A 27,617-nucleotide genomic window follows, 5' to 3' on the forward strand; every position below is an offset into this window, starting at 1 on the left:
CTGCTGATTTCTGTAAGGACTCCCTAATCCCTCTGTGCTGTGATTTTTGTAAGGACTCCCTAATCCCTCTGTGCTGCTGATTATTGGAAGGACTCCCTAATCCCTCTGTGCTGCTGATTTCTGTAAGGACTCCCTAATCCCTCTGTGCTGCTGATTATTGTAAGGACTCCCTAATCCCTCTGTGCTGTGACTTCTGTAAGGACTCCATAATCCCTCTGTGCTGCTGATTATTGCAAGGAATCCATAATCCCTCTGTGCTGCTGATTCTTGTAAGGACTCCCTAATCCCTCTGTGCTGCTGCTTTTTGGATGGACTCCCTAATCCCTCGGTCCGGCTAATTTCTGACATGACTCCCTAACCCCTCCGTGCAGCTGATTTCTGTCAGGACTCCCTAATCCCTCTGTGCTGCTGATTTCTGTAAGGACTCCCCAATCACTCTGTGCTGCTGATTATTGAGAGGAATCCCTAATCCCTTTGTACTGACGATTATTTTAAGGACTCCCTAATCCCTCTTTGCTGAAGATTTCTGAACAGACTCCCTAATCCCTCTGTGCTGCTGATTATTGTAAGGACTCTCTCATCCCTCTGTCCTGCTGATTTCTGTAAGGACTCCCGAATACCTCTGTGCGACTGGTTTCTGTAAGGACTCCCTAATCCCTCTGTGCTTCTGATTATTGCAAGGAGTCCCCAATCCCTCTGTGCTGCTGATTTCTGGAGGGACTCCCTAATTCCTCTGTGCTGCTCATTTCTGTAACGACTCCCTTATTCCTCTGTGCTGCTGATTATTTTAAGGATTCCCTAATCCCTCTGTGCTGCTGATTATTGTAAGGACACCCTAATCCCTCTGTGCTGCAGATTTCTGCAAGGACTTCCTAATCCCTCTTTGCTGCAGATTTCTGTAAGGACTCCCTAATCCCTCTGTGCTGCTGATTTCTGTAAAGAATCCATAATCCCGCTGTGCTGCTGATTGCTGTAAGGACTCGCTAATCCCTCTGTGCTGCTGATTTCTGGAGGGACTCCCTAATTCCTCTGTGCTGCTCATTTCTGTAAGGACTCCCTAATCCCTCTGTGCTGTGATTTCTGTAAGGACTCCCTAATCCCTCTGTGCTGCGGATTTTTGTGAGGGCTCCCTATTCCCTCTGTCCTGCAGATTTATGTAAGGACCCACCAATCCCTCTGTGCTGCTTATTATTGTAAGGAATCCCTAATCTCTCTTTGCTGCTGATTATTGTAAGGACTCCCTAATCCCTCAGTGCAGTTGATTTCTGTGAGGACTCCCTAATCCCTCTGTGCTTCTGATTATTGTAAGGACTCCCTAATCCCTCTGTGCTTCTGATTATTGTAAGGACTCCCTAATCCCTCTGTGCTGCAGATTTTTGTAAGGGCTCCCTATTCCCTCTGTCCTGCTGATTTCTGTAAGAACTCCCCAATCACTCTGTGCTGCTGATTATTGTAAGGACTCTCTAATCCCTCTGTACTGACGAATATTTTATGGACTCCCTAATCCCTCTGTGCAGATGATTTCTGTGAGGACCCCTTAATCCCTCTGTGCTGCAGATTTCTGTAAGGACTCCCTAATCCCTGTGTGCTGCTGATTTCTGGAGGGACTCCCTAATCCCTCTGCGCTGCTGATTTCTGTAAGGACTCCCTAATTACTCTGTGATGCTTATTTCTGGAAGGGCTCCCTAATCCCTCTGTGCTGCAGATTTTTGAAAGGACTCCGTAATCCCTCAGTGTTGCTGATTTCTGTAAGGAATCCATAATCCCTCTGTGCTGCTGATTCTTGTAAGTACTCCCTAATCCCTCGGCGCTGTGATTTCAGAAAGGACTCCGTAAATCCTCTGTGCTGTGATTTCTGTAAGGACTCCCTAATCCCTCTGTGGAGCTGATTATTCTAAGAACACCCTAATCCCACTGTACTGCTGAGTTCTGGAAGGACTCCCTCATCCCTCTGTCCTGTTGATTTCTGGAAGGACTCCCTCATCCCTCTGTGCTGTGATTTCTGTAAGGAATCCCTAATCCCTCTGTGCGTCTGATTATTGTAAGGACTCCCTAATCCCTCTGTGCGTCTGATTATTGTAAGGACTCCGTCATCCCTCTGTGCTGCAGATTTCTGTAAGGAATCCCCAATCCCTCTGTGCTGCTGATTCTTGTAAGGACACCCTAATCCCTCTGTGCTGCTGATTTCTGGAAGGACTCCCTAATCCCTCTGTGCAGCTGATTTCTGTCAGGACTCCCGAATGACTCTGTGCAGCTGATTATTGTAAGGACTCCCTAATCCCTCTGCACTGTGATTTCTGTAAGGAATCCCTAATCCCTCTGTGCTGCTGTTTTCTGTAAGGACTCCCTAATCCCTATGTCCTGCTGATTTCTTTAAGGAATCCCTAATCCCTCTGTGCTACTGATTATTTTAAGGACTCCCTAATCCCTCTATGTTGCTAATTTCTGTAAGGACTCTTTAATCCCTCTGTGCTGCTGATAACTGTAAGGAATCCCTAATCCCGCTGTGCTGCTAATTTCTGTAAGGACTCCCTAATCCCTCTGCGCTGCTGATTATTTTAAGGAATCCCTAATCCCTCTGTGCAGCTGATTTCTGTCAGGACTCCCGAATGACTCTGTGCAGCTGATTATTGTAAGGACTCCCTAATCCCTCTGCACTGTGATTTCTGTAAGGAATCCCTAATCCCTCTGTGCTGCTGTTTTCTGTAAGGACTCCCTAATCCCTATGTCCTGCTGATTTCTTTAAGGAATCCCTAATCCCTCTGTGCTACTGATTATTTTAAGGACTCCCTAATCCCTCTATGTTGCTAATTTCTGTAAGGACTCTTTAATCCCTCTGTGCTGCTGATAACTGTAAGGAATCCCTAATCCCGCTGTGCTGCTAATTTCTGTAAGGACTCCCTAATCCCTCTGCGCTGCTGATTATTTTAAGGAATCCCTAATCCCTCTGTGCTGCTGATTTCTGTAAGGACTCCCCAATCCCTCTGCGCTGCTGATTTTTGGAAGGAATCCCTAATCCCTCTGTGCTGCTGATTACTGTAAGGAATCCCTAATCCCGCTGTGCTGCAGATTTCTGTAAGGAATCCCTAATCCCTCTGTGCTGCTGATTATTGTAATGATTCCCTAATCCCTGGGCGGTGTGATTTCTGTAAAGACTCCCTATTCCCTCTGTGCTTCTGATTTCTGGAAAGTCTCTCTAATCCCTCAGTGCTGCTGATATCTGCAAGGACTCCCTAATGCCTCTGTGCAGCTGACTATTGTAAGGATTCCCTAATCCCTCTTTGCTGAAGATTTCTGTAAGGACTCCCTAATCCCTCTGTGCTGCTGATTATTGTAAGGACTCTCTCATCCCTCTGTCCTGCTGATTTCTGTAAGGACTCCCAAATACCTCTGTGCGACTGGTTTCTGTAAGGACTCCCTAATCCCTCTGTGCTTCTGATTATTGCAAGGAGTCCCCAATCCCTCTGTGCTGCTGATTTCTGGAGGGACTCCCTAATTCCTCTGTGCTGCTCATTTCTGTAACGACTCCCTTATTCCTCTGTGCTGCTGATTATTTTAAGGATTCCCTAATCCCTCTGTGCTGCTGATTATTGTAAGGACACCCTAATCCCTCTGTGCTGCAGATTTCTGCAAGGACTTCCTAATCCCTCTTTGCTGCAGATTTCTGTAAGGACTCCCTAATCCCTCTGTGCTGCTGATTTCTGTAAAGAATCCATAATCCCGCTGTGCTGCTGATTGCTGTAAGGACTCGCTAATCCCTCTGTGCTGCTGAGTTCTGGAGGGACTCCCTAATTCCTCTGTGCTGCTCATTTCTGTAAGGACTCCCTAATCCCTCTGTGCTGCGGATTTTTGTGAGGGCTCCCTATTCCCTCTGTCCTGCAGATTTATGTAAGGACCCACCAATCCCTCTGTGCTGCTTATTATTGTAAGGAATCCCTAATCTCTCTTTGCTGCTGATTATTGTAAGGACTCCCTAATCCCTCAGTGCAGTTGATTTCTGTGAGGACTCCCTAATCCCTCTGTGCTTCTGATTATTGTAAGGACTCCCTAATCCCTCTGTGCTTCTGATTATTGTAAGGACTCCCTAATCCCTCTGTGCTGCAGATTTTTGTAAGGGCTCCCTATTCCCTCTGTCCTGCTGATTTCTGTAAGAACTCCCCAATCACTCTGTGCTGCTGATTATTGTAAGGACTCTCTAATCCCTCTGTACTGACGAATATTTTATGGACTCCCTAATCCCTCTGTGCAGATGATTTCTGTGAGGACCCCTTAATCCCTCTGTGCTGCAGATTTCTGTAAGGACTCCCTAATCCCTGTGTGCTGCTGATTTCTGGAGGGACTCCCTAATCCCTCTGCGCTGCTGATTTCTGTAAGGACTCCCTAATTACTCTGTGATGCTTATTTCTGGAAGGGCTCCCTAATCCCTCTGTGCTGCAGATTTTTGAAAGGACTCCGTAATCCCTCAGTGTTGCTGATTTCTGTAAGGAATCCATAATCCCTCTGTGCTGCTGATTCTTGTAAGTACTCCCTAATCCCTCGGCGCTGTGATTTCAGAAAGGGCTCCGTAAATCCTCTGTGCTGTGATTTCTGTAAGGACTCCCTAATCCCTCTGTGGAGCTGATTATTCTAAGAACACCCTAATCCCACTGTACTGCTGAGTTCTGGAAGGACTCCCTCATCCCTCTGTCCTGTTGATTTCTGGAAGGACTCCCTCATCCCTCTGTGCTGTGATTTCTGTAAGGAATCCCTAATCCCTCTGTGCGTCTGATTATTGTAAGGACTCCCTAATCCCTCTGTGCGTCTGATTATTGTAAGGACTCCGTCATCCCTCTGTGCTGCAGATTTCTGTAAGGAATCCCCAATCCCTCTGTGCTGCTGATTCTTGTAAGGACACCCTAATCCCTCTGTGCTGCTGATTTCTGGAAGGACTCCCTAATCCCTCTGTGCAGCTGATTTCTGTCAGGACTCCCGAATGACTCTGTGCAGCTGATTATTGTAAGGACTCCCTAATCCCACTGCACTGTGATTTCTGTAAGGAATCCCTAATCCCTCTGTGCTGCTGTTTTCTGTAAGGACTCCCTAATCCCTATGTCCTGCTGATTTCTTTAAGGAATCCCTAATCCCTCTGTGCTACTGATTATTTTAAGGACTCCCTAATCCCTCTATGTTGCTAATTTCTGTAAGGACTCTTTAATCCCTCTGTGCTGCTGATAACTGTAAGGAATCCCTAATCCCGCTGTGCTGCTAATTTCTGTAAGGACTCCCTAATCCCTCTGCGCTGCTGATTATTTTAAGGAATCCCTAATCCCTCTGTGCAGCTGATTTCTGTCAGGACTCCCGAATGACTCTGTGCAGCTGATTATTGTAAGGACTCCCTAATCCCTCTGCACTGTGATTTCTGTAAGGAATCCCTAATCCCTCTGTGCTGCTGTTTTCTGTAAGGACTCCCTAATCCCTATGTCCTGCTGATTTCTTTAAGGAATCCCTAATCCCTCTGTGCTACTGATTATTTTAAGGACTCCCTAATCCCTCTATGTTGCTAATTTCTGTAAGGACTCTTTAATCCCTCTGTGCTGCTGATAACTGTAAGGAATCCCTAATCCCGCTGTGCTGCTAATTTCTGTAAGGACTCCCTAATCCCTCTGCGCTGCTGATTATTTTAAGGAATCCCTAATCCCTCTGTGCTGCTGATTTCTGTAAGGACTCCCCAATCCCTCTGCGCTGCTGATTTTTGGAAGGAATCCCTAATCCCTCTGTGCTGCTGATTACTGTAAGGAATCCCTAATCCCGCTGTGCTGCAGATTTCTGTAAGGAATCCCTAATCCCTCTGTGCTGCTGATTACTGTAAGGAATCCCTAATCCCGCTGTGCTACTGATTTCTGTAAGGACTCCCTAATCCCTCCGCGCTGCTGATTATTTTAAGGACTCCCTAATCCCGCTGTGCTGAAGGTTTCTGTAAGGACTCCCTAATCCCTCTGTGCTGTGATTTCTGTAAGGACTCCCAAATCCCTCTGTGCAGCAGATTACTGGAAGGACTCCCTAATCCCTCTGTGCAGCAGATTTCTGTCATGACTCCCTAATCCCTCTGTCCTGCTGATTTCTGTAAGGACTCCCTAATCCCTCTGTGCAGCTGATTATTGTAAAATCACCCTAATCCCTCGGCGCTGTGATTTCTGTGAGTGCTCTCTAATCCCTCAGTACTGCTGATTACTGTGAGGACTCCCGAATCCCTCAGTGCTGCTGATTATTGTAATGATTCCCTAATCCCTGGGCGGTGTGATTTCTGTAAAGACTCCCTAATCCCTCTGTGCTTCTGATTTCTGGAAAGTCTCTCTAATCCCTCAGTGCTGCTGATATCTGCAAGGACTCCCTAATGCCTCTGTGCAGCTGACTATTGTAAGGATTCCCTAATCCCTCTTTGCTGAAGATTTCTGTAAGGACTCCCTAACCCCTCTGTGCTGCTGATTATTTTAAGGATTCCCTAATCCCTCTGTGCAGCTGATTTCTGTCAGGACTCCTAAATCACTCTGTGCTGTGATTTCAGAAAGGACTCCGTAATCCCTCTGTGCTGCTGATTTCTGTAAGGACTCCCTAATCCCTCTGTGCTGCTGATTATTGTAAGGACTCCCTAATCCCTCTGTGCTGCTGATTATTGTAAGGACTCCCTAATCCCTCTGTGCAGCTGATTTCTGTAAGGACTCCCTAAACTCTCTGTGCAGCTGATTATTGTAAGGACACACTAATGCCTCTGTGATGCTAATTATTCTAAGGACTCCCAAATCCCTCTGTGCAGCAGATTACTGGAAGGACTCCCTAATCCCTCTGTGCTGCTGATTTCTGTAAGGACTCCCTAATCCCTCTGTGCTGCTGATTTCTGTAAGGACTCCCTAATCCCTCTGTGCTGCTGATTATTGTAAGGACTCCATAATCCCTCTGTGCTGTGATTTCTGTAAGGACTCCATAATCCCTCTGTGGAGCTGATTATTCTAAGAAAACCCTAATCCCACTGTACTGCTGAGTTCTGGAAGGACTCCCTCATCCCTCTGTCCTGTTGATTTCTGTAAGGACTCCCTAATCCCTCTGTGCTGCTGATTCTTGTAAGGACTCCCTAATCCCTCTGTGCTGCTGCTTTTTGGATGGACTCCCTAATCCCTCGGTCCGGCTAATTTCTGACATGACTCCCTAACCCCTCCGTGCAGCTGATTTCTGTCAGGACTCCCTAATCCCTCTGTGCTGCTGATTTCTGTAAGGACTCCCCAATCACTCTGTGCTGCTGATTATTGAGAGGAATCCCTAATCCCTTTGTACTGACGATTATTTTAAGGACTCCCTAATCCCTCTTTGCTGAAGATTTCTGAACAGACTCCCTAATCCCTCTGTGCTGCTGATTTCTGTAAGGACTCCCCAATGCCTCTGTGCTGCTGATTATTGTAAGGACTCCCTAATCACTCTGTGCTGAAAATTTCTGAAAGGACTTCCTAATCCCTCTTTGCTGAAGATTTCTGAAAGGACTCCTTAATCCCTCTGTGCTGCTGATTGTTGTAAGGACTCCCTAATCCCTCTGTGCTGCGGATTTTTGTAAGGGCTCCCTATTCCCTCTGTCCTGCTGATTTCTATAAGGACTCCCTAATCCCTCTGTGCTGCTGATTTCTGTAAGGACTCCCTAATCCCTCTGTGCTGCGGATTTTTGTAAGGGCTCCCTATTCCCTCTGTCCTGCTGATTTCTATAAGGACTCCCCAATCACTCTGTACTGATGATTATTTTAAGGACTACCTAATCCCTCTGTGCAGATGATTTCTGTGAGGACTCCCTAATCCATCTGTGCTGCAGATTTCTGTAAGGACTCCCTAATCCCTCGGTCCGGCTAATTTCTGTAAGTACTCCCTAATCCCTCTGTGCTGCTGATTATTGTAAGATCACCCTAATCCCTCGGCGCTGTGATTTCTGTGAGTGCTCTCTAATCCCTCAGTACTGCTGATTATTGTAATGATTCCCTAATCCCTGGGCGGTGTGATTTCTGTAAAGACTCCCTATTCCCTCTGTGCTTCTGATTTCTGGAAAGTCTCTCTAATCCCTCAGTGCTGCTGATATCTGCAAGGACTCCCTAATGCCTCTGTGCAGCTGACTATTGTAAGGATTCCCTAATCCCTCTTTGCTGAAGATTTCTGTAAGGACTCCCTAATCCCTCTGTGCTGCTGATTATTGTAAGGACTCTCTCATCCCTCTGTCCTGCTGATTTCTGTAAGGACTCCCAAATACCTCTGTGCGACTGGTTTCTGTAAGGACTCCCTAATCCCTCTGTGCTTCTGATTATTGCAAGGAGTCCCCAATCCCTCTGTGCTGCTGATTTCTGGAGGGACTCCCTAATTCCTCTGTGCTGCTCATTTCTGTAACGACTCCCTTATTCCTCTGTGCTGCTGATTATTTTAAGGATTCCCTAATCCCTCTGTGCTTCTGATTTCTGCAAGGACTTCCTAATCCCTCTTTGCTGCAGATTTCTGTAAGGACTCCCTAATCCCTCTGTGCTGCTGATTTCTGTAAAGAATCCATAATCCCGCTGTGCTGCTGATTGCTGTAAGGACTCGCTAATCCCTCTGTGCTGCTGATTTCTGTAAGGACTCCCTAATCCCTCTGTGCTGCGGATTTTTGTGAGGGCTCCCTATTCCCTCTGTCCTGCAGATTTATGTAAGGACCCACCAATCCCTCTGTGCTGCTTATTATTGTAAGGAATCCCTAATCTCTCTTTGCTGCTGATTATTGTAAGGACTCCCTAATCCCTCAGTGCAGTTGATTTCTGTGAGGACTCCCTAATCCCTCTGTGCTTCTGATTATTGTAAGGACTCCCTAATCCCTCTGTGCTGCTGATTTCGGTAAGGACTCCCTAATCCCTCTGTGCTGCTGATTTCTGTAAGGACTCCCTAATCTCTTTGTGCTGCTGATTTCTGTAAGGACTCCCTAATCCCTCTGTGCTGCAGATTTTTGTAAGGGCTCCCTATTCCCTCTGTCCTGCTGATTTCTGTAAGAACTCCCCAATCACTCTGTGCTGCTGATTATTGTAAGGACTCTCTAATCCCTCTGTACTGACGAATATTTTAAGGACTCCCTAATCCCTCTGTGCAGATGATTTCTGTGAGGACCCCTTAATCCCTCTGTGCTGCAGATTTCTGTAAGGACTCCCTAATCCCTGTGTGCTGCTGATTTCTGGAGGGACTCCCTAATCCCTCTGCGCTGCTGATTTCTGTAAGGACTCCCTAATTACTCTGTGATGCTTATTTCTGGAAGGGCTCCCTAATCCCTCTGTGCTGCAGATTTTTGAAAGGACTCCGTAATCCCTCAGTGTTGCTGATTTCTGTAAGGAATCCATAATCTCTCTGTGCTGCTGATTCTTGTAAGTACTCCCTAATCCCTCGGCGCTGTGATTTCAGAAAGGACTCCGTAAATCCTCTGTGCTGTGATTTCTGTAAGGACTCCCTAATCCCTCTGTGGAGCTGATTATTCTAAGAACACCCTAATCCCACTGTACTGCTGAGTTCTGGAAGGACTCCCTCATCCCTCTGTCCTGTTGATTTCTGGAAGGATCCCTCATCCCTCTGTGCTGTGATTTCTGTAAGGAATCCCTAATCCCTCTGCGCTGCTGATTATTTTAAGGACTCCCTAATCTCTCTGTGCTGCAGATTTCGGTAAGGACTCCCTAATCCCTCTGTTCCGCTGTTTATTGTAAGGACTCCCTGCCCTTTCCACTTGCAGTGAGATGTTCGGGCCCTTTCTACCTGCAGTGAGATGTTCGGACCCTATCTACCTGCAGTGAGATATTCTGCTGATTTGTGTAACGTCTCCCTAATCCCTCTGTGCTGCTGATTATTGTAAGGACTCCCTGCCCTTTCCACTTGCAGTGTGATGCTCTGGCCCTTTCTCCCTGCAGTGTGATGCTCTGGCCCTTTCTACCTGCAGTGAGATGTTCGGGCCTTTTCTCCCTGCAGTGAGATGTTCTGGCCCTTTCTACCTGCAGTGAGATGTTCTGGCCCTCTCTACCTGCAGTGAGATGTTCTGGCCCTCTCTACCTGCAGTGAGATGTTCTGGCCCTTTCTACCTGCAGTGAGATGTTCGGACCCTCTCTACCTGCAGTGAGATATTCTGCTGATTTCTGTAAGGTCTCGCTAATCCCTCTGTGCTGCTGATTGTTGTAAGGATTCCCTAATCCCTCGGTGCTGCACATTTTTGTAAGGACTCCCTAATCTCTCTGTGCAGCTGATTTCTGGAAGGACTCTTAAATCCCTCTGTGCCGCTGATTATTGTAAGGACTCCCTGCCCTTTCCACTTGCAGTGAGATTTTCTGGCCCTTTCTACCTGCAGTGTGATGTTCTGGCCCTTTCACTTTACCTGCAGTTGAGGACTGTTTAATGACTGTCTCTAAACTGTCATTTTAACCCGTCCCAGTCGCACTCACAGCCCAGGGTGGAGCCTGTTTCTTTAACCTTGTACGTTATTGAAAGGGGAGAACACCATCTGCAGTTTGGGACATAACTCCGAGGTGACAGGAGGTGGGTGTAAACTCAGAGAGTGCTGGGAAAGCAAGTGAGCGAATGGCCCTGAGGTGTGGTTTGGTCTGTGAACTGATTGTGTGCCCCCATGTGCCCGCAGTGGCCTCGCTGCTGCCTTGCCACGGAGTCGTGCCCGTCTCCCCTGACACTGTGGAGTGGCCGTGTGCTGTAAGTGACCGGGAGGTGTACCATGAGGGGGCTGGTCCATTGTGTACAACATGCGGCCAGTGCCCATAACGTGTGCCCAGAGGTTGGAGAAGCCCAGGAGCTGGAGTGACCCAGTGCCTGCTCTGAATCTCACGCCAGGAATTCTCTGTGTCCATCTTCTCTCCGGTGGCTGGCTGAGAGAACGGGAGCCTCGGTTTAAAGGACACAGAGTGAGTTGGTCGTGGGTTGGGTCCCTGCTAACCTGCCTCTCACTGGGAATACCTCCTCCAACATCCAGAAGCTTCTGGAAAATGCAACTTCCTGCTCCCGCCATCGAGAATGACCCTGCTCGACATCTGACTTGATCTCTCCCACATTACTCCCCATGGTGCATGTCGCTCGGGGCATGGGAAGATCCCACAGCCACTGCCAGAGACAGATATAGCATGGAGACAGTTAATGATGCTGCTGCTGCTGGCTGGGCGACATCTGGCAGGTAGTTATTGATGTGAAGTGAATGCTGATGAGCTGCATTGAGAGCAACAAAGGAGTTAGTGGAAGGAGCAGCGTGAGGAGGTGGGAGAGCTCTGCAGCTCATTATATCAAGTGGATGTAAATAACCTGATTAAATGAGTTTGAGTGAACCATTCAACACCCTTATATAATGGAAAAACAGAGAGGGAAACAAGTCAGACCCAGAGAGACAGGCAGACAGAGAGAGAGAGAGGGAACAGACACACAGAGAGACACACATACAGGGTGACACAGAGAAAGACATAGAGGGAGAGACACTAAGTGACACAAGGAGACAAACACAGGGAGACATACACAGAGAGGTAGACCTTTGGAGAGATGGAGAGAGAGACGCACAGAGAAACACAAGAGACATAGAGAGAGACACACACACATGGAGTGACACAGAGAAAGATATACAGAGAGACCATCAGAGATAGACAGGGAGAGACACTGAGAGAGATGCAGAGATATATTCACAGGGAGAGACACAGAGAGAGAGACTCACAGGTATAGACACAAAGGGAGAGACACAGAGAGAGACTCATAGGGGGAGACACAGAGAGAGACACCGGGAGAGACTCAAAGGGGCAGCCAGAAAGAGATACAGGGAGAGACTCACGGGGGGAGAGGCAGAGAGAGACTCACAGAGAGAGACACAGGGAGTGACACAGAGAGAGAGAGACACGGAGCGACTCACAGGGAGAGACTCACAGGGGAGACACTGATCGAGACACTGAGAAAGACACAGAGGGAGGCACTCACAGGGAGAGACTCACAGGGAGAGACACAGAGAGAGAGACTCAGAAAGAGACACAGGCAGAGGTACAGAGACACAGGGAGAGACTCACAGGGGGAGACACAGAGACTCACAGGGAGAGGCACAAGGAGAGAAACAGAGAGAGACACAGAGAGAGAAACAGAGAGAGACTCATAGGGAGAGACACTGATGGAGACACTGAGAAAGACACAGGGAGAGACTCACAGAGAAACACACTGAGAGACACAGAGTGACATATGGAGAGACACAGTGATGCAGAGTGAGACACAGCGTGAAACACACACACGCAGATACAGAGACAGAAAGAGATTGGAATAGAGCAAAAGAGAGAGACCCCAAGGGACCACAGGTAAGGACAGAGTGAAACAGAAAAACCAAGAGCCATACAGAGACATACAGACACACATGGAGAGACACAAAACCCGGGAGTGTGTTATATCGACAGGAAGAGAGAGTTGAAAAACACAGAGATCAATAAGGAGAAATGCAGAGAGATGAGGAGAGAGATGCAGTGAAAGGAAGAGACTCACAGAGACAGAAACAGAAAGGGAGAGAGCGAGTGAGGGACATTCTACAAGGGAGAGAGAACCTCTTTCTCATTAATATGCCTCAGAGATTTGAATGGATGTGGGTGGTGACCTGTTCCAATACAAGACCAGAAACAAGAACAGCAACTGTACAACTTGTTCACCTTCAACACTGAGGCACTCAATCACCACCGCTCAGCTCCATGTTAAATAATTCAGTCTGGATTCATAACCCCAATCCTCCACAATGGAGGGGTATTAATCCTGGATCTCCTTCCCTCACTGCATCCCAATCCTCCGCAATGGAGGGGTATTAATCCTGGATCTCCCTCCCTCACTGCATCCCAATCCTCTGCTGTGGAGGGGTATTAATCCTGGATCTCCCTCCCTCACTGCACCCCAATCCTCCGCAATGGAGGGGTATTAATCCTGGATCTCCCTCCCTCACTGCACCCCAATCCTCCACAATGGAGGGGTATTAATCCTGGATCTCCCTCCCTCACTGCATCCCAATCCTCTGCTGTGGAGGGGTATTAATCCTGGATCTCCCTCCCTCACTGCATCCCAATCCTCTGCTGTGGAGGGGTATTAATCCTGGATCTCCCTCCCTCTCTGCATCCCAATCCTCTGCTGTGGAGGGGTATTAATCCTGGATCTCCCTCCCTCACTGCACCCCAATCCTCCACAATGGAGGGGTATTAATCCTGGATCTCCCTCCCTCACTGCACCCCAATCCTCCACAATGGAGGGGTATTAATCCTGGATCTCCCTCCCTCACTGCACCCCAATCCTCTGCAATGGAGCAGTATTAATCCTGGATCTCCTTCCCTCACATCCCTCTGGGTGGAATTGCCCCAAAAGGGCTGCTGTGATCCAAGATGGCAGCTCCTCAGCACCAACTCCAAGATGGCAGCTCCTCACCACCTACTCCTGGGCAATGACAGATCAGCAACAAAGGTACTTTCATCCCATGAGAGCACTGTTAAAAATGGTCTCTGTTAAACCCAACCCTTTGTCAATCCTTTCAGTTCCTCATACTTTATGAAGAACTGCGGCTGGTTTTGCTGTTGGTGTGACAGGAACATTGACTTGTTCCTGACACATGGCCTAAGCATTGTCCCAGATATCAATGCTGTTGGATAGACTCCTCAGGCCTCAGGGACGTGGCACTGAACTACCAAAGTGAACAAATAAAAAACACCACCAAACAAAACCGAGAGAATAGAATTGACCCAGTAACGCAGCAGGTGCTAAATGAATGTAAACACGGTGTTCCTTCAACACAGACAGCAGGCACTGAGTTACAATCATTCATCACACATCATTGAGGCCGCTGGTCTACTGACTGAACAAGAGAGATATCATTGTACTTTGACTCTCCGGTGCGGAATGATCTGTGCTCAGCAGAGGATTTCATTTCCATCCCCACCTTGATGAATTTCAGGTGTGACATGGTGCTGGACTCTTCTTCCACCCCCTTCTCCTCCTCGTCTTTGATCAGGAGTCCTCCCCCCAGCACACGAACCCTCTCATCTGTCTCCAGTACACCCCCCTTCACCCGGACCCCACCCTTTGGCCTTTCACTGCCAGTTGATCAGATATTCAGGCCCGTGACTTCCCTTGATTCACATCTACCCCTCCCCCCACCCTCCCCCACTGTCAAAATTCTACCAAGGCTGTTCCCTCTGTGACACCCAGCTCCACTCATCTATCTCTCCCAACACATCCTCACTCCCCCTCTGCTCTGTCTGTACCCACTGCCCACAGTGTGGTCACCCTCCCATCACTGAGACTAAACCCCCTCCGCTCTGTCTATACCCACTGCTCACAGTGTGGTCTCCCTCACATTGGGGAGACCAAACCCCCTCCGCTCTGTCTATACCCACTGCCCACAGTGTGGTGTCCCTCACATCACTGAGACCCAAGCCCCCTCCGCTCTGTCTGTACCCACTGCCCACAGTGTGGTCACCCTCACATCACTGAGACCAAATCCCCTCTGCTCTGTCTGTACCCGCTGCCCACAGTGTGGTCTCCCTCACATCACTGAGACCAAACCCCCTCCGCTCTGTCTGTACCCACTGCTCACAGTGTGGTCTCCCTCACATCACTGAGACCCAAACCCCCTCTGCTCTGTCTGTACCCACTGCCCACAGTGTGGTCTCCCTCACATCACTGAGACCAAAGCCCCTCTGCTCTGTCTATACCCACTGCCCACAGTGTGGTCTCCCTCACATTGGGGAGACCAAACCCCCTCCGCTCTGTCTATACCCGCTGCCCACAGTGTGGTCTCCCTCACATCACTGAAACCAATCTCCCTCTGCTCTGTCTGTACCCACTGCCCACTGTGTGGTCTCCCTCACATCACTGAGACCAAACCCCCTCTGCTCTGTCTGTACCCACTGCCCACAGTGTGGTCTCCCTCACATCACTGAGACCAGACCCCCTCCGCTCTGTCTATACCCACTGCCCACTGTGTGGTCTCCCTCACATTGGGGAGACCAGACCCCCTCTGCTCTGTCTGTAGGAGTGACCCCCCCTGTCCTGATTTAACTGCCCCAGCTGGTTACCATCTCAGTAACCCCCTTGGCTCTCACATTAACATGCCGGCCCTGGGCCTGGTCAGATGAAGCAGAACACCAGCTGTATGAAGACCACCTCCACCATTGAGGGACCTCACACCCTCAAGAACTCAACATTGAATTCCACGGCTTCAGAACCTGAACACTGTCTGCCAGTTTGGATATTGTCATCTCTTTGCTTTCAGTCAGATCTGACCGTTGTTCTCCCATGAACACTCTCTACAGCGATGCTTCATCACTTTTCAATCACCATTATCATTTGCTTTGCTTTCGGTAATCAATCTCCCTTGTCCCCTAACCTTTCCTCCATTCCCCGAGCTCCATCACAACAGCATAAAACCCATAACTTTCTCTGCTCCCTCCAATTTTAAAGGAGAGACAGACCAGACTCGAAACGTTAACTCTGTCGAAAAGCGTGGCGCTGGAAAAGCACAGCCGGTCAGGCAGCATCTGAGGAGCAGGAGAGTCGACGTTTTGAGCATAAGCTCTTTGTCAGGAATGTGGAACGTGAACCGTTTCTCTCTCCACAGCTGCTGCCAGTCGTGCTGCACTTTCCCAGCTTCCTCTCTGCTTGTGTCAGATTCCCAGCAGCTACAGGATTCTGTTCCAACGCTGAGACCTGGTGGCGCAGAAACAATGTGGTCAATGAGAAGCAGAGAAAGGTTTGGGGATGTTACAGGGAGTGGGCACCTGTACCTGGGAAATCTGGTGCCATGTTTCAGTGCCATGATCGTTGTTCTTCCTCCTGAACAGCATTTACAGACTGATGCCCATCCAATGATTTGGATGGGTGTATGAATAGGGAGGGTTTGGAGGGATATGGGCCGGGTGCTGGCAGGTGGGACTAGATTGGGTTGGGATATCTGGTCGGCATGGACAGGTTGGACTGAAGGGTCTGTTTCCGTGCTGTATGATTCGGACTCTGATTCAATGACTCCAGGTACAGTGTGTCTGTTCAAACCCTATGGAGTTGGTAGACTGTGATGTCAATCATTGTAGTCGTGTTTCTACCTCTTGAAACATAGAATCCCTACACTGTGGAAACAGCCAGTCCAGCCCAACAAATCCACAGCCGCCCTCTGAAAAGTATCCCTCCAAAACCCATTCCCCTACCCTATTGCTCTCCATTTACCCCAGACTCATGCACTCAACCTACACATCCCTGAACACTCAGGGATAATTTAGCATTTAGGATTCCTGAAGAAGGGCTTATGCCCGAAACGTCGAATCTCCTGTTCCTTGGATAATTTAGCGTGGCCAATCCTCCCTGACCTGCACATCTTTGGACTGTGGGAGGAAACTGGAGCACCCGGAGGAAACCCACACAGACATGGGGAGAACGTGCAAACTCCACACAGACAGTCGCCCGAGGTTGGAATCGAACCTGTGTTCCTGGTACTGTGAGGCTAATCACTGAGTGCCGCCGAGTTGGTGGACGTGTTTAAGGGTGATATGTTGGCTGCGGAGACTGGTGGCTGGTGGATCAGGACAAAGGGAAAGCTGTCTTTATTTTGTTGGGAGGGGTTTCGAGTGCTAACCACTGAGCTAGGAGACCTGGGCCTCAAGTCTCACCTGTTCCAGAGACTGTCATATCATCTCTGAAGAGGTTGACTAAGAGATATCTCCAGCTAATGCCCTGTCTGAGCCTGTCATTAATGTGTACACAGTCAGTAATGGAGAGGATTAGCCCCCAAGCAGTGCTGTTTATCAGTCTGTACAGGTTAGCTCACTAACCTTACCTGCTCGAGGTAAGGTTAGTGGTCTTTCTAAAGCATCACTGCCTAGAGCTGCCTGGCACCTCTTTGGCATTCAAAAGGAGAAAGGTACCAGGTTGGGACAGTGGCGCGGGAGAGAGCAGGTCACTCCAGCCTTTGGAATCCAAAGGGATTGGGAAATGAGGGATTGTGAGGAGAAGGATTGGATCTGACTCTACCAGTTACTTTGGTGGGCTTAGCCCCAGCCAAACAGGCTCAGGCCCCAGCCATGGCCTCTCCAGCAATGTTCTCCATCAAGGTGAGGGGACTCTGGAGCACACCCTTCCTCCAGCCATCCGTCACCTCCCCCTGCCTGGCAGAGGGAGGTGCTTCAGTGGGAGGGGAGAAGCCGTGTGTTTGGGTGATGGGGCTGTCATGGTTAAATGGCCGCCCATTGGTGTTGACTCTATGTTGTGGATGTGAGCTCTCCAACCCTGGGAATGAGGGTAGGAGGCAGGCCATTCAGCCCCTCTGAGCCTGCTGCACCTTTCAATATGATCACAGCTGTCCCTGCTTTCTCGCCTGGACACTTTGATCCCCAAGAGCCACATTTAACTCCTATTTGAGGGCAAACTGAAATATATGAATGTTCAGCTAAAGACCTGATGGATAGGGACCGTTGGCGGATGAGAGATGGAGATGAGGTGAATCAAGCAGTTTTTGGGGTGAATTGGAAATGCATTGACTGATCTTGAGTGCTTGGGTGAGATAAGTAAACATGCTCCTGTGTGGTGTACGGGTCTTTGAGAGCAACGGCCCTGAACGTGGCAGCCATCGATTCCACTGCCTTCCCAACATCTGTCCTGAGAGTTCCTGGCCCCCCCTGTCAATACAGGACCTTCTTGCTGCTGCCCAGCTTCTGTTCCACATGTCAGTAGAGTTACAGAGTCAGACAACATAGAAACAGACCCTTTGGTTCAACCTGTCCATGCCGACCATAATCCCAAACTAAACTCATTCCACCTGTCAGCATTTGTCCCATAACCCCTCCCCAAACATCTCTTATTCATTAACTTGTCCAAATGTCTTTTAAACATTATAGCTGTAACCACATCCACCACTTCCTCTGGCTGTTCAATCCACACACGATCCACCCTCAGCGTAAAATGGTTGCCCCTCATGTCGCTCTGAAATCTTTCTCTTCTCATCTTGTAAATATACCCCCTAGTTTTGAACTCCCCCACCCTTCACTAAAAGACCTTCACCATTCACCTTATCCATGCCCCTCATGATTTTACAAAACCTCGATAATATCATCCCACAATCTCCAGTGAAAAAACTTCCAGCCTCTCCCTAGAACTCAAACCCTCTGTTCCTGGTCAATCTTTTCGGAACCCCCTCCAGTTGAATAATATCCTTCGATAACAGGGCAGAGAACCTGGGAACACACGGTGTGCTGCATTGAGCACTGACAGAATGGTTTACTTTCCCTCCTGCAACCACATCCCGCAGCTGCTCCAGCTGGAATACAGCTCACTTTCGGGGGGGGGGGCGTTTAAGCGAAGCTGCTGTCTCACAAACCAGCCCTCCCGCTGAGATGTGCAGTCACTCAGCAACATGCTCAGTGTTTGGCTGCAGGCAGCGATCAGGCAGATCAGCAGGGCCACATCCAATCTGCATGTTGCTGGCATCACAACAATTAACTCTGCTTCACAACACAGGCTCCTGTTATCAAACCCTGTAGAATATAGCAGCCTCTGTGTGTCATATCGGGAATAGGATACTGCATCTATTACAGCATTCAGCAAAAGTACCTTATTCACAGTAATACAGATAGATGTATCCCACTCCTAGTGTGTACACAGGCAACCCCATTTTTGGAGCGTACAGTGTATCCCACTCTTGGCACATACACAGGGGGCCTCATTCTGGAGTACACACTGTGTATCCCGCTCCTGGATATACACACTATATCCCATTCCAAGAGTACACACAGTTTAAGCCATTCCTGGAGTATACACAGTGTGTCCCATTCCTATAGTACACACAGTGTATCCCGCTCCTGGATATACACAGTGTATCCCATTCCTAGAGTACACACAGTGCATCCTGCTCCTGGGGTATACACAGTGTATCGCACTACTGGAGTACACACACTGTATGCCATTCCTGGAGTATATACAGTGAATCCCATTCTTGGAGTATACACAGTGTGCACCATTCCTAGAATATACACAGTGTATCCCACTCCTGGATTATACGTAGTGAATCCCATTCCTGAAGTATACGCAGTGTATCCCGTTCCTGGAGTGTACACAGAGTATCCCATTCTGGAGAAGACACAGTGTGTCCCATTCCTGGAGTATACACAGTGTATCCCACTCCTGCAGTATACATAGTGTATCCCGCTCCTGGAGTATATGTAGTGTATCCCACTCCTGGAGTATACACAGCATATCCCATTCCTAGAGTACACACAGTCCATCCTGCTCCTGGATATACACATTGTATCCCATTCCTAGAGTACACACAGTGTATCCCATTCTGGAGAAGACATAGTGTGTCCCATTTCTGAATTAGACACAGTGTATCCCATTCCTGGAGTACACACAGTGTGTCCCATTCCTGGAGTATACACAGAGTATCCCATTCCTGGAATAGACACAGTATATCCAACTCGTGGAGTATAAACAGTGTATCCCACTTCTGTCCCATTCCAAGTGAACACAGAGTGTATCTGTTGGAGTATACGTAGTGAATCCCATTCCTGGAGTATACACAATGTATCCCGCTCCTGGGGTATACACAATGTATCCTATTCCTGGAGTATACACACGGTATCCCATTCCTGAAGTATACACAGTGTATCTCAGTCCTGGAGAATACACAGTGCATCCCATTCCGGGAGTATACACGGTATATCACATTCCTAGAGTATACACAGAGCATCCCACTCCTGGAGTATACACAGTGTGTCCCATTCCTGGAGTATACACAGTGATTCCCACTCCTGGAATATAAACAGAATATTCCATTCCTAGAGAACACACAGTGTATCCCGCTTCCGGAGTATACACAGTGTAGCACATTCTTGGAGTGTACACAGTGTATCCCGTTGCTGGAGTACACACAGTGTATCCCATTCCTACAGTATACATAGTGTATCCCACTCTTGGAGTATACACAGTGTATCCCACGCCTGGATATACACTGTGTATCCAATTCCTAGAGTATACATAGTGTATCCAATCTCTGGAGCACACACAGTGTATCCCATTCCTGGATATATGCAGGGTATCCCATTCCTACAGTTTACACAGTGTTTCCCATTCCAGGAGTATACACAGTGTATCCCTTTCCTAGAGTATACATAGTGTATCCCATTCCAGGAGTATACACAATGTATCCCGCTCCTGAAGCATACACAGTATATCCCATTCCTGGAGTATACACAGTGTATCCCTTTCCTAGAGTATACATAGTGTATCCCATTCCAGGAGTATACACAATGTATCCCGCTCCTGAAGCATACACAGTATATCCCATTCCTGGAGTATACACAGTGTATCCAATTCCTGGAGTAGACACAGTGTATCCCGCTCCTGTCCCATTCCAAGTGAACACAGAGTGTATCCCGCTGCTGGAGAATACACAGTGAATCCCATTCCTGAAGTATACACAGTGTATCCCACTCCAAGAGTATACACGGTGTATCCCATTCCTGGAGTAGACACAGTGTATCCCGCTCCTGGAGTATACACGGTGTATCCCGCTCCTGGAGTATACACAATGTATCCTACTCTTGGAGTATACACGCTGTATCCCTTTTCTGGAGTATACACAGAGTATCCCAATTCAGATATACACAGTGTATCCCATTCATGGAGTATACACAGTATATCCCAGTCCTCGAGAATACACAGCGCATCGCATTCCTGGAGTATACACAGTGTATCCCATTCCTGGAGTATTCACAGGGTATCCCATTCCTGGAGTATACACATTGTATCCCATTTCTGGAGTATACACAGTGCATTCATCGCTTGGAGTATACGCAACGTGTCCCATTCCAAGTGTATACAGAGTGCATCCCGCTGCTGGAGTATACATAGTGAATCCCATTCCTGAAGTATACACAGAGTATCCCATTCCTGGAGTATACACATTGTATCCCATTCATGGAGTAGACACAGTGTATGCCATGCCTGGAGTATATCCAGTGTATCCCGCTCTGGGGGTATACGCAGTGTATCCTATTCCTGGACTATACACAGAGTATCCCACTCCTGGATATACACAGTGTATCCCATTCCTACAGTATTCCTACAGTGTTTCCCACTCCTGGCGTATACACAATGTATCCCATTCCTAGAGTATACACAGGGTATCTCACTCCTGGATATACAGAGTGTACCCCATTCCAGGAGTATACACAGTGTATACCATTCCTAGAGTACACACAGTGTATCCCTCTCCTCAATATACAAGTGTATCCCCTTCCTGGAGTATACACAGTGTGTCCCGCCCCTGGAGAATACACACTGAATCCCACTCTTGGAGTATACACAGTGTGACCATTTTTGGAGTATACACAGTGTATCCCATTCCTGGAGTATATACAGTGTATCCCATTCCTAGAGTATTCACAGTATATCCCACTCCTCGATATACACAGTGTATCCCATTCTTGGAGTATACACAGTGTATTCCATTCCTAGAGTATACACAGTGTATCCCATTCCTGGCGTACACACAGTGTGTCCTATTTTTTGCAGTATACACAGTGTTTCTAACTCATGGAGTATACACAGTGTATCCCACTCCTGGAGTATACATAGTGTATCCCATTCCTGGAGTATCCACAGCGTATCCCATTCCTGAGGTATACACAAAGTGTTCCATTCCTGGAGAAGTCACAGTGTATCCCACTCCTGAAGAATATACAGTGTATCCCACTCCAGGAGTATACACAGTTTATTCCATTCGTGGAGTATACACAGTGCATCCAACTGCTGGAGTATACACAGTGTATCCCAATCTTGGAGTACACACAGTATATCACACTCCTGGAGTATACATATGTTGTCCCATTCCTGGAGTATACACAGCGTATCCAACACCTGGATATACACAGTGCATCCCATTCCCAGAGTACACACAGAGCATCCCGCTCCTGGAGTATACACAGTCTATCCCATTCCTAGACTACACACAGTGCATCCTGCTCCGGGAGTATGCACTGTGTATCCAACATTGTGCCCCAAATTCCGGTGCATACACAGTGTATCCAACTCCTGGAGGTCATACAGTGTATCCCATTCCTGGAGTAGACACAGTGTGTCCCATTCCTGGAGTATACACATTGTGTCCCATTCCTGGAGTATACACAGTGTATCCCATACACTGTGTCTACTCCAGGAATGGGATACATTGTGTCTGCTCCAAGGATGGGATACACTGTGTATACTCCAGATGTTGAATACACTGTGTATACTCCAGATGTTGGATATACTGTGTATACTGCAGGAGTATACACGGTGTATCCCTCTCCTGGGGAATACACAGTGTATCCCATTCCGAGAGTATACACAGTGTATCCCACTCCTGAAGTATACATAGTGCATTGCACTCCTGGAGGATAGACAGTGTATCCCATTCCTGGCGTCATACAGTGTGTCTGACTTTTTGAGTGTACACAATGTATCCCACTCCTGGAGTATACACAGTGTATCCAACTCTTGGAGTATACACAGTGTATCCCACTCCTGGAGTATACACACTGTATCCCATTCCTGAAGTATACACAGTGTATCCAACTCCTGGAGTATACACAGTGTATCCAACCCCTGGAGTATACATAGTGTGTCCCGCTCCTGGGGTATACACAGTGTATCCTATTCCTGAAGTATACACAATGTATCCCATTCCTGGAGTATACACAGAGTACCCCACTCCTGGATATACACAGTGTATCCCATTCCTAGAGTATACATAGTGTATCCAATTCCTGGAGTACACACAGTGTATCCCATTCCTGGATATATGCAGTGTATCCCATACCTCCAGTATATACAGTGTATCCCACTCCTGGAGTATTCTCAGTGTATCCCACGCCTGGATATACAGAGTGTATCACATTCCTGGAATATACACCGTAGATGCCACTCCTGGAGCATCCATTGTGTATCCCATTCTAGGAAAATACACAGTGGATCCCATTCCTAGAGTATACACAGTGTATCCCACACCTCGGTATACACAGTGGATCCCATTCCTAGAGTATACACAGTGGATCCCACTCCTTGATATACAGAGTGTATCTCATTCCAGGAGTATACACAGTGTATACCATTCCTAGAGTATACACAGTGTATCCCACTCCTGCATATACAGAGTGTATCCCATTCCTGGAGTATACACAGTGTATACCATTCCTAAAGTATACACAGTGTATCCCACTCCAGCATATACAGAATGTATCCCATTCCTGGAGTATACACAGTGTATACCATTCCTAGAGTATACACAGTGTATCCCACTCCTGGATATACACAGTGTATCCCATTCCTGGAGTATACACAGTGTCTCCTGCCCCTGGAGAATACACACTGAATCCCACTCTTGGAGTATACACAGTGCATCCCATTCCATGAGTATACACAGTGTATCCCATTCCTGGAGTATACACAGTGTCTCCTGTCCCTGGAGAATACACACTGAATCCCACTCTTGGAGTATACACAGTGCATCCCATTCCATGAGTATACACAGTGTATCCCACTCCTGGAGTATACACAGTGTATCCCATTCCTGGAGTATACACAGTGTATTCCATTCCTAGAGTATACACAGTATATCCCATTCCTGGCGTAGACACAGTGTGTCCTTTTTTTTTGCAGTATACACAGTGTTTCCAACTCCTGGAGTATACACAGTGTATCCCACTCCTGGAGTATACTCAGTGTATCTCATTCCTGGAGTATACACAGTGCATCCCATTCCTGGAGTATACACAGTGTATCCCATTCCTAAGGTACACACAAAGTGTTCCATTCCTGGAGAAGTCACAGTGTATCCCACTCCTGAAGTATACACAGTGTATCCCTAACTCCAGGAGTATACACAGTGCATCCAACTTCTGGAGTATACATAGTGTATCCCACTCTTGGACTATACACGGTATATCCCATTCCTGGGGTATTTACAGTGTATCACACTCCTGGAGTATACATATGTTGTCCCATTCCTGGAGTATATACAGTGTATCCAACACCTGGATATACACAGTGTATCCCTTTCCTAGAGTACACACAGAGCATCCCGCTCCTGGAGTATACACAGTCTATCCCATTCCTAGACTACACACAGTGCGTCCTGCTCCGGGAGTATGCACTGTGTATCCAACATTGTGCCCCAAATTCAGGCGCATACACAGTGCATCCAACTCCTGGAGGTTACACAGTGTATCCCATTCCTGGAGTAGACACAGTGTGTCCCATTCCTGGAGTATACACAGTGTATCCCATACCTGGAGTATACACGGTGTGTCCCATACAATGTGTCTACTCCAGGAATGGGGTACACTATGTCTGCTCCAGGGATGGGATACACTGTGTATACTCCAGACGTTGAATACACTGAGTATACTCCAGGAGTATACACGGTGTATCCCTCTCCTGGAGAATACACAGTGCATCCCAATCCTAGGGCATACATAGTGTATCCCTTTCCTACAGTATACACAGTGTGTCCCATTCCTAGAGTATACACAGTGTATCCCATTCCTGGATATACACAGCGTATATCATCCCTGGAGTATACACACTCTGTCCCACTCCTGGAGTATACACAGTGTATCCCATTCCAGGAGAATACACAGTGGATCCCATTCCTAGAGTATACAAAGTGTATCCCATTCCTGGCATACACACAGTGTTTCCAACACCTGGGGTATAACAGTGTATCCCACTCCTGGAGTATACTCAGTGTATCCCATTCCTGGATTATATATATAGTGCATCCCATTCCTGGGGTTTACGCAGTGTATCCCACTCCTGGAGTATACACGGTGTATCCCGCTCCTGGATATACACAGTATATCCCATTCCCGAGTACTATACAGTGTATCCCATTCCTGGAGTAGACATAGTGTATCCCATTCCTGGAGTATACAAAGTGTATCCAACTCCTGGAGTATACACAGTGTATCCCATTCCTGGAGTATACACAGTGTATCCCATGACTGGGATATACACAGTGTATCCCACTCCTGGGGTTTACATAGTGTATCCCATTCCTGAGGTATACACAATGTCTTCCATTCCTGGGGTAGACACAGTGTATCCCACTCCTGGAGTATATACGGTGTATCCCATTCCTAGGGTACACACACAGCATCCTGCTCTTGGACTATACACAGTGTATCCCATTCCTAGACTGTACACAGAGCATCCTGCTCCTTGATGCACACAGTGTATCCCATTCCTAGAGTACACATTGTGGATCCCGCTCCCACAGCATGTCACATTCCAGGAGAGTACACTGTGTATCCAACTCATGGGGGTTACACAGTGTATCCCATTCCTGGAGTTGACACAGTGTGTCCCATTCCTGGAGTAGACACAGTATATTCCCTTCCTGGAGTAGACACATTGTGTCCCAACCCTGGAGTATACACAGTGTATCCCATACCTGGAGTATACACGGTGTGTCCCGTACATTGTGCCTACTCCAGGGATGGGATACACTGTGTATACTCCAGACGTTGAATACACTGTGTATTCTCCAGGAGAATACACAGTGCATCCTAATCCTAGGGTATACACAGTGTGTCCCATTCCTAGAGCAAACAGTGTGTCCCATTCCTGGAGTATACATAGTGTATCCAACTCCCCGATATACACAGTGTATCCCATTCCTGGAGTATACACACTCTGTCCCATTCCTGGAGTATACACAGTGTATCCCGTTCATGGAGTATACACAGTGTGTCCCATTCTTAGAGTATACTCAGTTTATGCCACTCCTGGATATACACAGTGTATCCCATTCCTAGAGTATACTCAGTGTATCCCATTCCTGGAGAATACATTGTGCATCCCATTCCTGGAGTATACACAGTGTATCCCATTCCTACAGTATACACAGTGTATGCCACTCCTCAATATACACAGTGTATCTCATTCCTGGAGAATACACAGTGTATCCCACTCCTGGAGTATACACAGTGTATCCCATTCTTGGCGTATACACAGTTTGTCCCATTTTTGGAGTATACGCGGTGTATCCCACTCCTCAATATACACAGTGTATCCCATTCCTGGAGTTTACACAGTGTATTCCATTCCTCGAGTATACACAGTGTATCACACTCCTGGAGATAACACAGTGTATCCGATTCCTGGCGTACACACAGTGTGTCCCATTTTTGGAGTATATTCAGTGTATCCCATTTATGGGGTATACACAGTGCGTCAAACTCCTGGAATATACACAGTGTGTCCCACTCTTGGAGTATACAGTGAATCCTGCACCTGAAGTGCACACAGTGTATCCCATTCCTGGAGTATACTCAGTATATGCCACTTCTGGATATACAAAGTGTATCCCATTCCTGGGGTATACACAGTGTATCCTGCTCCTGGAGTATACACAATGTATCCCATTCCTAGAGTATACACAGTGGATCCAACACCTGGAGTATACACAGTGTATCCCACTCCTGGACTTTACATAATGTATCCCATTCCTGGAGTATACACGGTGTATCCCATTTCTGGAGTATACACAGTGTATCCCACGACTGGGGTATACACAGTGTATCCCACTCCTGGAGTATACACAGTGAATCCCATACCTGGAGTGTACACAAAGTATCCAACACCTGGAGTATATACAGTGTATCCCAATCCTGGAGTTTACATAATGTATCCCATTCCTGGAGTATACACGGTGTATCCCACTCCTGGAGTATACACAGTGAATCCCATGCCTGGAGTGTACACAGTGTATCCAACACCTGGAGTATACACAGTGTATCCCACTCCTGGAGTATACACAGTGAATCCCATACCTGGAGTGCACACAGTGTATCCAACACCTGGAGTATACACACTGTATCCCACTCCTGGAGTATACACAGTGAATCCCATACCTGGAGTGCACACAGTGTATCCAACACCTGGAGTATACACAGTGTATCCCACTCCTGGAGTATACACAGTGTATCCCATTCCTAGAGTATACGCAGTGTATCCCACTCTGAGTGAATACACAGTGTATCCTATTCCTGGAGTATACAGAGTGTATTCCATTCCTGAGGTATACACAGTGTATCTAATTCCTGGGGTGTACACAGTGAATCACACTTCTGGAGTATACATATTGTATCCCATTCCTGGAGTATACACGGTGTATCCCGCTCCTGGATATACACAGTATATCCCATTCCCGAGTACTATACAGTGTATCCCATTCCTGGAGTAGACATAGTGTATCCCATTCCTGGAGTATACAAAGTGTATCCAACTCCTGGAGTATACACAGTGTATCCCATTCCTGGAGTATACACAGTGTATCCCATGACTGGGATATACACAGTGTATCCCACTCCTGGGGTTTACATAGTGTATCCCATTCCTGAGGTATACACAATGTCTTCCATTCCTGGGGTAGACACAGTGTATCCCACTCCTGGAGTATATACGGTGTATCCCATTCCTAGGGTACACACACAGCATCCTGCTCTTGGACTATACACAGTGTATCCCATTCCTAGACTGTACACAGAGCATCCTGCTCCTTGATGCACACAGTGTATCCCATTCCTAGAGTA

This window comes from Hemiscyllium ocellatum, chromosome 33 (assembly GCF_020745735.1).
Source record: "Hemiscyllium ocellatum isolate sHemOce1 chromosome 33, sHemOce1.pat.X.cur, whole genome shotgun sequence".
Lineage (NCBI taxonomy): Eukaryota > Metazoa > Chordata > Chondrichthyes > Orectolobiformes > Hemiscylliidae > Hemiscyllium > Hemiscyllium ocellatum.